Source organism: Mastigoproctus giganteus, chromosome 3 (assembly GCF_048544385.1).
Source record: "Mastigoproctus giganteus isolate SK-2022 chromosome 3, ASM4854438v1, whole genome shotgun sequence".
In the NCBI taxonomy this organism is placed as follows: Eukaryota; Metazoa; Arthropoda; class Arachnida; order Uropygi; family Thelyphonidae; genus Mastigoproctus; species Mastigoproctus giganteus.
In genome coordinates this window covers 26181088-26194654 of record NC_143577.1, presented here as the reverse complement: position 1 = coordinate 26194654, position 13567 = coordinate 26181088, and the positions used below count along the sequence as shown (strand labels likewise).

The window sequence follows — 13567 nt, the reverse complement described above, 5'->3', positions numbered from 1 at the left end:
AAAGGAAACACTCAAAAGTTATTGAAATCATAATTATTTATTTAAACTTTAAAGACTAGTACATTATGTCTATAATCTTAAAAGTTTTTACATCATTACCTTACGATATTTACTTAATAATTTTGAGTCTTAAAACTCTTCTCTCTAGATGCAACCATAATTGCCAACATTAATAATTCCAAAGAGAAATGATGTTGGGATATTCAATTGATAATTGAACTAGTTTTTCAAATTCTTTCAACTGTTTAACCACTACTTCACTTCCACTTTCGACTATCTCTTAAACTTCTTTTAGTTCAGGCACCATGTGTACTTTTCATTTCCATTTTCACAGACACTTTATTTATTTTACAAACCACACATTATTTATTTTACAAACCACACATTATTTATATATATATATATATATATGTATATATTATAAAATAATTAACCAGTGCTTCTTTGAATTTATAGTTTAATCTGTTGTAATTTTAAATTGCTTAACAATTATGGCTTTGCCTAGAAAAGTTGTCATGTTATGACTGATGGCTGAATTGCCAACATTGATTCTTCTGTGAGTTATGGCCTTTTTGCTTTGCTTGTACTTGTTGTAACATATAGGAAAAAGGATGCAATTCAGGAACATCTTCCCAAGGATATCTTGAATAGATCCCATGGGACATGACATCATGCCTGACCAGTATATTAAGGTATATGATGTAGTCATTAAACATTTGGATGCACATAGCAATTTTAACATTATGTAACTAGACCTGGGCTTCTCAAATGTGGCCCTCCAGGTTGTTTGAACTGGCACACTAATTAATTACTGAAGAGTATGAAAATTTCAGAAAAATCAGTACAAATTTAATATATATGAATCGATTTTCATAGAGCTTGAATTTGGTGTCTAGCTAAGAACAGCTAATGTGTTGTAACTACTGATATTACCACTAGAGTGTAGTACCTCTCTGTCATGATGAAAGTTGCTTTCTGAGAGTTGATATCTACATGGTTGCCAATGTAGCCATTTTATAACCCAATGTAAATGTTTGAAATCCAACATTTTTCAACACTAGTGTAGCTCTTTAAAAGAAAATAGAAAATTGTTTTAGAATTCCTGAATTTGTGTCATTTACATGGTAGCTGATTTTGAAAATAATCGTTCATATGAATGAAACAAAATGCATTGCGCCCATATTTTTTTTTTTTTTTTTATCTTTATCAGATGGTGACATTGATCTAGCAAGCCGTGACTGAGTTCGCTCAAACTGTATTATAATTGTTTTTTTTATGCATTTTACACAAAGTGTACAATTTAATTATATACCTCTTTTGTTCTTTTTTTATTCAATTTTAGGCAAAAGTCTTTCCCCAAACGAAGAAAAATTAAAAGCGAAAACTGTCAGTTTAAAACAGAATGGACAAATAACTTTTTTTTCATACTACTTAATAATAATTTACCGATGTGTTTAATCTGTAATGAAATCCTGTCAGTTGTTAAAGTATGTAATCTGAAAAGACATTGAGACCAAGCATGATTTTCACGTAAATTTTCCCCACACTCAAAATCCAGAGAAAGTTAGCTAGATAACTTAAATGAGTCATACAGGCAGGCCAATGTAATATTATGTGGACCTTGTGCATCACAGGAAAAAATGTATGGAAGCTTATTTGAGAGTTTTGTGGATTCTAGTTAAGAAAATTCTCCCCTTCACTCATGCTGAAGTGGTGAAACAATGCATAATGGAAACAGTAAAACTATCAGAGGGGAAGAAACAGTTAAAAAGTTTCAAAGAATTCCTTATCAAATGATATGGCTACATGATGCTGTCATGAACTCGCAAAGAATATAGTTGATTAATTACTTGCTGAACTGTCTGCATGCAAATTCTTTTCTATAGCCATAGATGAAACTTCAGATTGCATAGATACAGCCCATCTCAGGGACGTATCCAGGGTTGGGCAGAGAGAACATATGCTCCCCTTAACCAAAATTTTGAAATTGAAGAAACAGAATGTAGGAGGCATTCTAAAAAAAAAAAAACTCAAAAGTCTGGTCCCCATGCCCTTCCTTAGGATGTTACCTGGACCTGGTTACCATGCCACCCTTATGATGATACCTGGATACGCCACTGCTTGCAGTTTTTGTGAGATTCTTTAATGGTAATGTATTTGTTGAAGATTTATTGAGGCTGATAGCTCTACATGGATGGACAATAGGAGAAATAATCTGCAATGAAGTTTTAAAATTATTAACTACCAAAGAACTTAGAACTGAAGATATGCTTTCCATTACAACAGATGGGACTCCAGCCTTTAAGATGAAAGCAGTGGACTTGTTGGCAGGCTTAAAGAAACAAAACACAATCTTATTTCCTATTACTGTATTATACATACTGCAACACTGTTTTCAAAACTGAGTAAGGAAATTCACTTTCTCCTGACTGAAATGACCAAGTTAGTTAATTTTCTGATCAAAATCAGCACTATCAGAGGCAGATAAAACAGTTTTTAAAAAATGTTGATGCTGAGTTTCCTGACCTTGTTGCTTACAACAATATGAGGTGGTTAAGCAAAGGAAGAATGCAGTAAAGGTTATGTGATTTAAGAAGTGAAGTTTTAAGTTTTTTGCAATAGATTGAAGGCAGTGATAAAACTAAATATTTTGCTGACATTTTGAGGGATGCCCACCATCTTTCTAATCTAGCATTTTTGGTTGATATTTTTTCTTGCATTGATGATCTAAACATTTGTCTCCAAGGAAAAGGTAAAAACATAAGTGAATCCATTAGTGTGTCTTAAGTTTCAAAAAGAACTTGAGATTTTCATTCAAGATACAAGAAGTAATGAATTTATTTTCTTCCCCACTCTTAAAAATTTTCAAGATGAAGCAACAAGTATGTATGAAACTGATATAATATTAGAATTCTTAAATAAACTGAAAGTAAAGTTCGATCATAGATTCAAAAATCTGAAAGGCAAACAGTGTGCTACAATTTGCTGCCAACCCTCTATCAGTAGAAATCATAGCTGAATGGATGCAGGAAATACAAGAATGGTTTGAAATAGATGAGGCTCAGTTTAAATTAGAATTGTGTGAATTTACAACAAAATCAAGGATTATTGAATTATTTAAGTCTACTCATTACACAAAATTTTGGATAGAGCTGCATACTAACAACGAATATTCTGAAATCACAGTAGTGGCTATAAAAATTCCAACAATGTTTGGGTCAACTCTGATTTGTGAAAGTACTTTTAGCTCATTAACATTCAGCAAATTAAGATACAGAAGCTCACTTACTGGTGAAAATATGGAACACCTTCTGTGAATCACACACAAGCTATAACTACAAGGATATGTTGAGGGATTGGAAGTGTCATATTTCCTACTGACTGATATTTGGCTCAACAGTCAAGGTTAGTAGTCCTTTACTTAATTTAATTGAGACCTAGAAAGCCTGGACCTAGATTTTTATAAAAAGTCTAACTACATAAACTGGGATTACTGGTAAGATGCTAAACTGTATCATGAGCTAGCTAATAGATGGGAGACGTTTTCATAAATCGTTAAGTGTTCAGAATGAATCAGTGTAACAGGTGGGTCCCTTTCGTACTGTAAGACTGATATTCATTGCACATATGAAACAAAAAATGGAAAGCAAGAGTTTAATGCTACTAAATGTAAGATTATTTTCGGAACAGAAATTCTGGAGTTATATAAACTAGGGAAGAGGAGCTAAAAGTGGTTCAAAATAAAAAAAAGACTTAGATGTTACAATTTAACCAGACATGAAATTCAAGAGAGAAGAATAAGTGGAGAAATCAGGCAGTATAAACAGGCGGCTGGGAAGGCATGTGGTGTCTTGTCCATAATTTATGTGACCTTTGCTAGTTGGGAGGATGTCATTATCTCTCTATACTAGATGATGGTTAGACTGCATTTGGAGTATTGTATACTGTTCTGGAGAATGCCTAAAAAACAGGAGGGGGATGACCAAATTAGTGAGAGATGCAAATTGATAAACATATGAAGAACAGCTTAAAAGGTGTAGACTGCAAAATTTGACAACTAGACACCTAAGGGAGAGGCAATGAATCTGGCAAAATTCAAAGAACTGGATAGTTACTTTATGGGAATGGTATGAATAATATGTTTTATTTTATTTTATTTAATTTCATGTTTATTATTATTATTTATTATGATTTTATTTTTATTTTTTTTTTGGCTGATGCAGAAAAAGTCCACTTCCTTACATCATTTGCTCTTATTAATACTGATACCAGTAGAGTTCTATAGTTTCAGCGATCTAGGATCCTGTATAGCAGGTGAGCCTTCTCCATTTTTATGAGATTATTAGATGTTCTTTTAGCACTGTAGATTACCATTTTTCTGTAGTTATTTACTGCAATTCCTTCCCTCAGTTTTGTTAAGAACCAAGAGTACTTCATCCCAACCGTCCCAATACTTCATAGGTATAATATAAATAGTGATAAAATACAGGTCTCTTTTTCACTTCCCCACCTTTCCCATGCAATGATATCAGTAACTTAGTTATATTAGATAATTACTGCCAATAATCGGCAAAGTATGGACGATCTGTAACAGCCAAATCCTTTGCTTGCACCTTCACGATAGTGGGACTGTTAGTAATCCTGGGTATAACCTCGATGCACAAGTACGTGGTGGGTGACCACCCAGGTGTGAACCAACATAAGCAGGGGTTGAGGTGTGGCACCCACATCACATGGAGGAATGCCACCCCTCTATGTTACCAGGCAGTACTAGGTGGTAGATGACTCTCATCAACCAGTGCAAAATCACCACTTTGCTTATTTGGAGGCTTGAAATGGTGAAACCCATGTTTAGTCTGTAGAGCTAAGTTCCAGTCAACCCTTCCCTATCTCTTCCATCATGCAGTATGATTGATGACTTTTGAGGTTATGATCCAATATTCCTTACATTTCGAGGGTACAGCTCCAAAACAGTGTTCGCAGCCGGCCGCTAGTTAGTACACCAGACCGAATCTATTGGTAACTCTCTAGGAGGCTTCCAGATCAGCTAGTGTATACTCTTGCTACCTCTACTCTGCCAGATAGTAACTGGGGGGGGGGGAGTCCGAGTAGTGTGTATTCAGGGAGCATTGTCGAGGCCACGTTATGTCAAAAATCTAGGTATATTCTTACCATGTGTATGCCATATCCAAAAATTTCATTACTTCATACAGCATGTCCCACCCACTTTTTCTTACTATTGAATACACCATGAATTGTCAAACTAATAGAGCAATCTTATCTGCTAAAAGATCTAAACCTCTCAAGCACTTCCTAATTCATTTCACAAATATACGTGGTCTCAGTTCCAATCTCAACGATGTCCATTTCCACTTGCAGTCTGCCAAACCTCATGTACTTTTTCTGACAGAATCTCAGTTATCGGTTGATTCAACTACTGCTCATCTCAGATGCCCAAATTATTCGCTGTACGATTCCTTTTGCCTCAAAGGTGGTACTTGTGCATATGTCCGTTCTGATATTCCCTGTCAGAGACTTGGCAATTTGGAATCTCCTCTCTTTGATCTTCTCTGGCTTAAAATCTCTCTACCTCATTGTGTCAAATTCATCTGTTGTCTCTACCATTCTCCAAACACCACTAATCACTTGGAGCTCTTTGAGTTCCTCTCTTTGCAACTTGACTTTCTCCAGTCCAACTTTCCTAACGATGAGGTAATTTTCCTTGGTGATTTTAACATTCACAACTCCAGCTGGCTTCCGTTTTCTAGTCACACCGACCCAGCTGGTCGAGATGCTGAGGCTTTTGCAATTACTAATGACCTTGCACAGAATGTTCATTTACCTACAAGAATACCGGACAATCCTAATCATACAGCCAACATGCTTGATCTTTTTCTCACAAACAACCCTTCTAAGTACATGGTCGAAGTGAGATGTCCTTTAGGCACTTCAGATCACAACGTGGTGATTGTCTCTTCTCCAATGGAGCCTTTATCTCATGGCTATTCCCAACCTCGTGTTGTCTGGCATTACAAGAATGCAAAATGGGATGACCTGCAAGATTTCTTTTCCTTGGTCGGATTACTGTTTCAAAACTTCTGATGTCAACGTTTGCTCAGATTGTGTCAGTGAAATTATTCTTGCAGGAATGGAATCCTTTATCTCACACTCCACTTTAAAATCTCGTCCTTTATTTGAACCTTGGTTTTCCAATAAATGTGCCAAGGCTGTTCAGGAGAAGAATGTTGCATATCATAATTGGCTTGTTTCTAATTCTTCAGTTTCATTTTCTGTCTACACCAAAGCTCGCAACAATTTTAAAGCAGTTATTAATCAGTTCAAACTAGAGTTTGAACAGGCTAAGAGTAGAAAACTTGCTTCTTGCTGAGCATTCTGGTCTCTTGCCAAAGCTGTTGGCTGCAACGTTTGCCCATCTCTGCTCCCACCTCTGTCCAAACCAGATGGTTCTGTTGTCACTTCAGCCAAGGATAAAGCTGACCTGCTAGCATCCCATTTTTCTTCCAACTCATGTATTAATGATCTTGTTAAAACACCTCCCACCATTCGCAACACACTCCATTCAATGCCTCCTGTGGTCTTCCGTCAAAAGGATGTCAGAAGGATTTTGACGAATCTTGATGCTAAGAAAGCTCCAGGTCCCGATGGCATTTCTCCACTTGTTCTCAAAAGCTGTGCTCCTGAACTTACTCCTATTCTTTGCTGCCCTTTTTCACTTTCTTATTCCAAAGGTGTTTTTCCTTCTGCTTGGAAATTTGCTCATATCCAGCCAGTTCCTAAAAAGGTTGACAAATCCCTCCCATCCAGTTATCGTCCCATTGCAATTACTTCTACTCTTTCTAAAGTAATGGAGAAATCAATTAACCGCCAACTCTTATAAACTACCTAGAAACCTTCTGTCTGATCAACGATTGTCAGTATGGATTCTGTTAGTGTCGATCCACTGGTGATATTCTGGCTTATTTTACCCATTTATGGATTAATTCAATGAAACACAAGTAGTTGCTCTGGACATCTCAAATGCTTTCGATTGTGTTTGGCATAAAGGTCTTCTAAACAAGCTTCCATCTTATGGTTTCCCAACTGTTTTTAGTAATTGGTTATCCAGATTTCTCTCTGATTGCTCACTGAGGGTGACGGTAGATGGCTCTCTGTCTTCTAACTTCTTCACTAATGCCGGTGTCCCCCAAGGTTCAGTTCTTTCCCCCACTCTTTTCCTCATGTATATTAATGACCTTCTTCCATTGACTGGAAATCCTATCCATAGTTTTGCCGATGATAGCACATTGCATTCTACTTTCCATTTTGAGAAACCTTGCCCTGCTCAGTCAGCTTCAACTTCTCGAAAATCTGCTACCAATTCCTTAAATGCCGATCTTCAGGTAATTCTCCAGTGGGGCAAAGACAACTTAGTTGATTTCAACCCTTCTAAAACTCAGTCTTGTCTTATCTCGCAAAAAGGATTCTTCTGCTCCTATGCTTATCTTTAGTGACACTCCGATTTCTAGGCAAAATGATATATCTCTTTTGGGGATTACCCTGACTTCTAATCTCTCTTGGCACAAGCACATTACAAATATCGCTTCCTCCGCATCTAAAAAACTTGGTTTTCTCTTTCGCTCTCGGCGTTACTTTTCTTCCAAACAGCTGCTCACTCTGTATAAATCGCAAATCCGCCCTGCCATGGAATATTGTTTCCACAACTGGGGTGGTTCCCCCAAAACCTCTCTCAGGCTTCTAGATTCCATTCAGAAGAGGGCAGTTAGGTTAATTAATGACTCATCTCTAACAGAGTCGCTCCACTCACTGTCTCATAGATGTACTGTTTCTGCTGCATGCCTTTTCTATAGATACTTCCATGGGCACTGTTCTTCTAAATTGGCTTCTATAATTCCTGCTCTCTCTATCAAAACAGTTCGAACACATGCTACCCCCAGCCAACATCCATTTACTGTCTAACTTCAAACTCACAGAACCAGCTTTTCACCTTCCTCATTTATTCATTCAACTGCTGTTTTCTGGAACAACCTTCCTTCATATGTATTTCCTGAAAATTACAGTCTACAGAAGTTCAGGTCTAATGTCAACAAATATCTTCTTTCGTCTTCTCAACCTCCAACCCAAGCACGGTACTAAGTACTATAGGTTCTAATACTGCTCATGTTTGGGGTTTACATAAAAAAAAAAAAAAAAATATTGAGTATATATATATATATATATATATATATATATATATAATTAATGCAAATACTATTTATATATATATTAATTGTAATTAATCTGTGACTTGGGGCTATTATTTTAACTCACTCTGAGCCTGTTAACAAGAAACAGACTTCTAAAAACATTGCCAACTATTTTAAGTTGATAATAAAAAATCTTAATCTTTCCACATGGTATTAGTGTTTCTTACTGCAGTTTACATCCATAAAATCAAGAATTTTAGAGAAATTAGGACTTTTAGGAAAATGGGGAGTAATCACAGAATTCTAAATTGGATGATTAGGAGAGATATTAAAGACAAAGGAATTGGTTTTAATTTCAGAAAAGGAGATTTTGAAAACTTAAGGTACTACATGGCTTCTGTCAACTGGAGAGATAGCATCGAGAACACAAATACATTAGCATTATGGTATACCTTTAAAACTATATTCATGGAAGCCATGACCACATTAAGAAAATATAGCAAGTGGAGGGTTCCAAGGTGGATGAATGGCTTCAATTTAATATAGAAGAAAAAAATAGCATGGGAAAGTTACAGAGTGACAAAAAGTATTGAAGCCTGTAACAGCTAAAAGTTGATATGTAAGTACCATGTAAACCGTTAGGCTGGCAAAGGCAGATTACGAGAAATCACTTGCTTAGGGAGCAAAGAACAGGAATAAGGAGTTTTCCACATATGTGAAAACAAAGAGGAGAAGAATAAATCAGATTAGACCCTTGTATAATGGAAAAATCTTAGATAATCCAGCTGATGTTTTGGATAAATCAAACAGATACTTTTCAGCAATGATTACTGAAAAAACACCCTTCGTGGTTGAGGTACAAACTGTTCAAATGAAACTGGGAAGCATGAAATTAGCGATATTGAAATTTCAGATTATTTATTAGAAAAACTTTCAAGCTTAAAGGTAGTAATGCTCCTGGCATTGATGGCATGTGCCCAGTAATTTTAAGGTATGCAGCAAGGGAGTGTATTGAACCATTAAGGTTAATTATGAGGCATCACTTGAGTCCAAAGAGATTCCCTTGGATTGGAGAAGTACCAATGTATCACCAGTACATAAAAGCAGTTCTAAGAGTGAAGAGAATAACTACCAACCAGTCTGCCTGACTTTAGTGGTAGGAAAAATAATGGAAGCAGTGATCAAAAGTGGAGTACAGTGATTGTTGAGATAGAAATTGAATTCCAAAGGAAACACAGCATAGTTTTGCAAAAGGAAAATCATGTTTAACCAATCTGATTAGCTAATTTGACAGTCACTCATGAGCTGGATGTAGGAAAGTTACATGAATTTCAGCAAAGCATTTGACTCCATCCCACATGAGATATTACTCTATAAATCAGAACACATTGGAATCACATAAAAAATGCTTAGATAGATTGAAAGGTGACTGCAGAGTAGGAGGCAGAAGCTTGTGATTAATGGTTACTGTTCAGATTTGGCTAATGTAAAAGGTGAGGTGCCCCACAGATCTTTACTGGGATAACTGTTGTTTTTGGTTTTCTGAAATGACATCAATAAAGGGATACAGAATGTGATGTTAATTGCAGATAATGTCAAGGTCAGTAGAGTACTGAAGATCATGAAGCAGTGCTTCTTCAGTACGAGCTAAGATAGGCATCAGGGATGTTCAGAAAAGTGGCAGCTATGTTTTAATGCAGCAAAATGTCAAGTCTTACACTTTAGGAATAGCAACCCTAAAATGACATATATGTTTGGTGGGTTGAATTAAATTCAGTAGAAGAAGAAAGTGATTTGGGATTTATGATATGGTCAGACATGACTGTCCCTAAGCAATGTAGACAGATCATCAATAGGGCATCATGGTCAAGTAAGGACCATGATGCCCTATTGATGATTTATCAAACATTTGCTTGTAAAGTTAGGGAAGTCGTGATCGCACTATATAAGGCAATTATAAGACCTCACTTGAAATACTTTGTCTAGTATGGAAACTGCAGCAAAAAAAAACCCATCAAACTTCTTGTAAGTCCAAAGAGAGGCAGTGTGCCTGGTGAGATCGGCAAAAGGGTATCCACATGAGGAAAGACTTTGAGTATGTGTTCTTAAGCACCTTAAAGGGGAGGGGACCTAATTGAGGTGTATTGAGGACTTAATTAAGGCCCTGAGAGGAAAGAGAGAGAGATAAAATGAATGAGGATGAAATTTTTGCTTTTATAAATGATCCCAGTGCTAGTTGCCATAAATTTTAATTATGAAGAAAGAGGTTTCGACTAGTTTGCACAAAGTTTTCTATTAGCCAACAGTTATCCTTCATGTGTCTGAGCAATGTGAGTATTGAGGCTGACAGCTTGGGGAAATTCAAAGGTCTGCTGGATACATGAGGTGGACATTGAACAGATATTTTATTTTATCATTTATTTATTTTTATTATCATTATTTTGGCTTGTACAGCAAAAGGTTTGGGCTTCCTTGCACCAAGGCTAACAATAAACTGTGTATTTAGATTTTAGCAAACCGTTGGACTCATTTCCATATGAGAGGCTACTGTATTAGTTAAAACATGTTGAGATTATGGATGGATATAGTGAAAGGTGGCTACAGGGCAGGAGGAATAGAGTAGTAATTAATGGTTACACTTCAGTTGAGTTAACATTAGAAGTGGAGTCCCAGTACCAATCCTTGATTAGTACTGGGACTTCTCTTGTCTGTTTTTCTTAAATGACATTAATGAATTGATAGGAATCATCATCTCAGAATTTGCAGTGACATCAGTATTGACGAAAATCACAAATGATTAATGATCATATCTGAGCAGTGCTCCTTCAAGATGACTTGGTTGTGCATGTGTCCTGATATATATATATATATATATATAAAATATCATGTTTTTTTAATATCAAATGATATATATATTAGTTCAATTTATATCTCACTAAGTACAAAAAATAGCTATAAGTAATTACAAAATTTTTGATGATATAAAAAATTTGCTTGCAGAAATAGGTCATAATCTCTGTATAAGGCAATTGTAAGACTGCAGTTGGAATTCTGTGTCTATTTATGCAGACCACAACTAAAAAAAGACATTAAGCTTCTTGAAAGGGTCCAAAGACAAGCAGTATGCCTAATATGATCAACAAAAGGGCACCTATGTGAAGAAAAACTTTGGGCTAAGGTAAAGAAAGCCAACACGAGAACCAAGGGAAACTTTTACCATTCAAAAGCATTTCTCGGGACAGCAGCTTCTCCCTGCATTCTCAGTAAACAGATGGTGCATGTTATCGGTAGTGGCAGTAGAATTCGAGCCGACCGGGCTAGCCGGGTGGGTAAAGTGCCTGCCTGGCAACCCAAAGGTCGCAGGTTCGGTTCCCACCTCGAGCTTGGATCAAAGTACTGCAAAAACTTTGGGAGGTGCATTATGGCCACAGAAGCCTATGCGCCAACAACTACCAAAAAAAAAAAAAAAAAAAAATGCGATAACAATGTATTGATTAGTTTTTTATTATTATTAAAAGCAGATTATCGGAGTTCATGAGTGGGCTGAAATTTACTTATGGGTACACCCTCCAGACTGCCTCAGTCTTTATCTATAGTGGGTGTTTATCCCACCTTCCCTCTGTTTTAACCTAATACTAAAATGACTTCTACAGACAGTGCATGTTATCGGTAGTTGCAGTAGAAGTCGTTTTCCTATCGGATTAAAACAGTGGGAAAGGGGGGATAAACACCCTAAGACTGAGGCAGTCTGGAGGGTGTACCCGTAAGTAAATTTCAGCCACAAAGGCATTACACTCACAAAACTCCAATAATCTGCTTTTAATAATGAGAAAAAACTAATCAATACATTGTTATCAACTTCTGCTGCCATTACCGATAACATGCACTATCTGTTTACTGAGAATTCAGGGAGAAGCTGCGGTACTGGGGAAACACGTTTGACAGCTAAAAGTTTCCTGTGGTTCTCGTGTTGGCTTTCTTTACCTTCGCCAAACTTTGAATATGTGAACTAGAATACTTGGTAACCTGGCACTGTGGTGAAGAGGGAGAGAGAGAGAGAGAGATGATTGAGGTCTGTAAGGCTTTAAGAGGGGATAAAATGAATGGCAATGAAATTCACACTGTTATGTGATTTAAGAACTGTGATCCATCGATTAAAATTACAGATGCTTTGGATTGTAGGAAATTTTCTGTTATCCAGTGCTAGAGTTAATTGCTGGAAGAAGTTACCTGATTGGGTAGTTACAGCTGACAGCTTGGGAAAAAATCAGTGGTCAGCTGAATAAGCACCAGTGTGAGGAGGGAATGACATAGGTATTTTATTTTATTTTTTGACCAGTGGTGCAGCAAAAGCCAGGTGCTTCTTTCCACGGCACCTCCATAGCCAGGTGAGCAGGAGCAGCAGCGCGTAGCACACGCTTCTTGATTAGACTGGGGTTCGAGTCCGTGCCAACCAAATACTGAGGATGCGGAAAGGTCAGGGAATGACCACCGCATATCCCCAGAGCAATATGTCCTCAGTTGTTAATGCTCCTAAAAACCAACAACAGCTTCTTTCCACCATGTGACTAATAATAATAAATATTTATAAATTAAATAAATGTAATTTATATTTTCACTTTTGAAGTTGATGTCTAATAAATTATAGCATGCACTTGCACTTTTCTGTGTACATTGGGAAGATTTATTTAAGTTAACTAAAGATTAAATTTGCAGTATTATAATTTAAATATTTAATTTACAAATATGTTCAGTCCCTCTGGGAATCTTCTTCAAGGCAAGTCAAATTTATTGCTGTAATTTTTTAAAACACAAAATTAACTGTTTGATGTACTTTATGCAATAAAATTAAATATCTTTTAGAATTATATTTGTGTGAATTTTATTATTCCTTCAATATGATTTTCACTTTTAATCTCCATTTTTTAGTTCAAATTTAGCAATAAATTCTTTATAGTATCATGTATGGCAAAAAATCTGTTTCTATGTTAATTTCCATAGAGTTTTAGTTTCCTTCTTTTTTCACCTATTTACTACATTTTGCAGGAGCAAAAGGTAACACATTTATTTCTGTAGTTGATTTGTTTGTTTTTTTTTGTTTTTTTACATAAGATTTTTTTTCTAATGATATTTTATTTTTACATTTGATTATGCAATATAATGTCAGAATTAAGAATAAATTTTTAAATTTTCCCATTTTAAACAATTTCTTGCTTTTTTCCCCAAAGAAACTGAGTGGTGAAGTAAAGTCATCATATGCTTGCTTCTATGGTTTTTGCACTCCATTTGACATTCTAAAAAATCTTAGTACATGTTTTAATCATCTTATTTACTGAAGGAATGAAAAAAAAAAAAACAAATGG

The 13567-nt window shown here is 36.0% G+C and overlaps 1 protein-coding gene across 1 annotated transcript in view; it reads left to right on the top strand.

Moving 5' to 3' along the window:
• The window catches only part of Sin1 (SAPK-interacting protein 1), a 280080-nt gene that overhangs the window by 97613 nt on the left and 168900 nt on the right, over nt 1-13567 (top strand). Inside the window, exon 3 of the mRNA XM_090369928.1 lies at nt 4224-4314. The gene's annotated coding sequence lies outside the window, so the exon portion shown is untranslated. The remainder of the gene's footprint in view (nt 1-4223; nt 4315-13567) is intronic.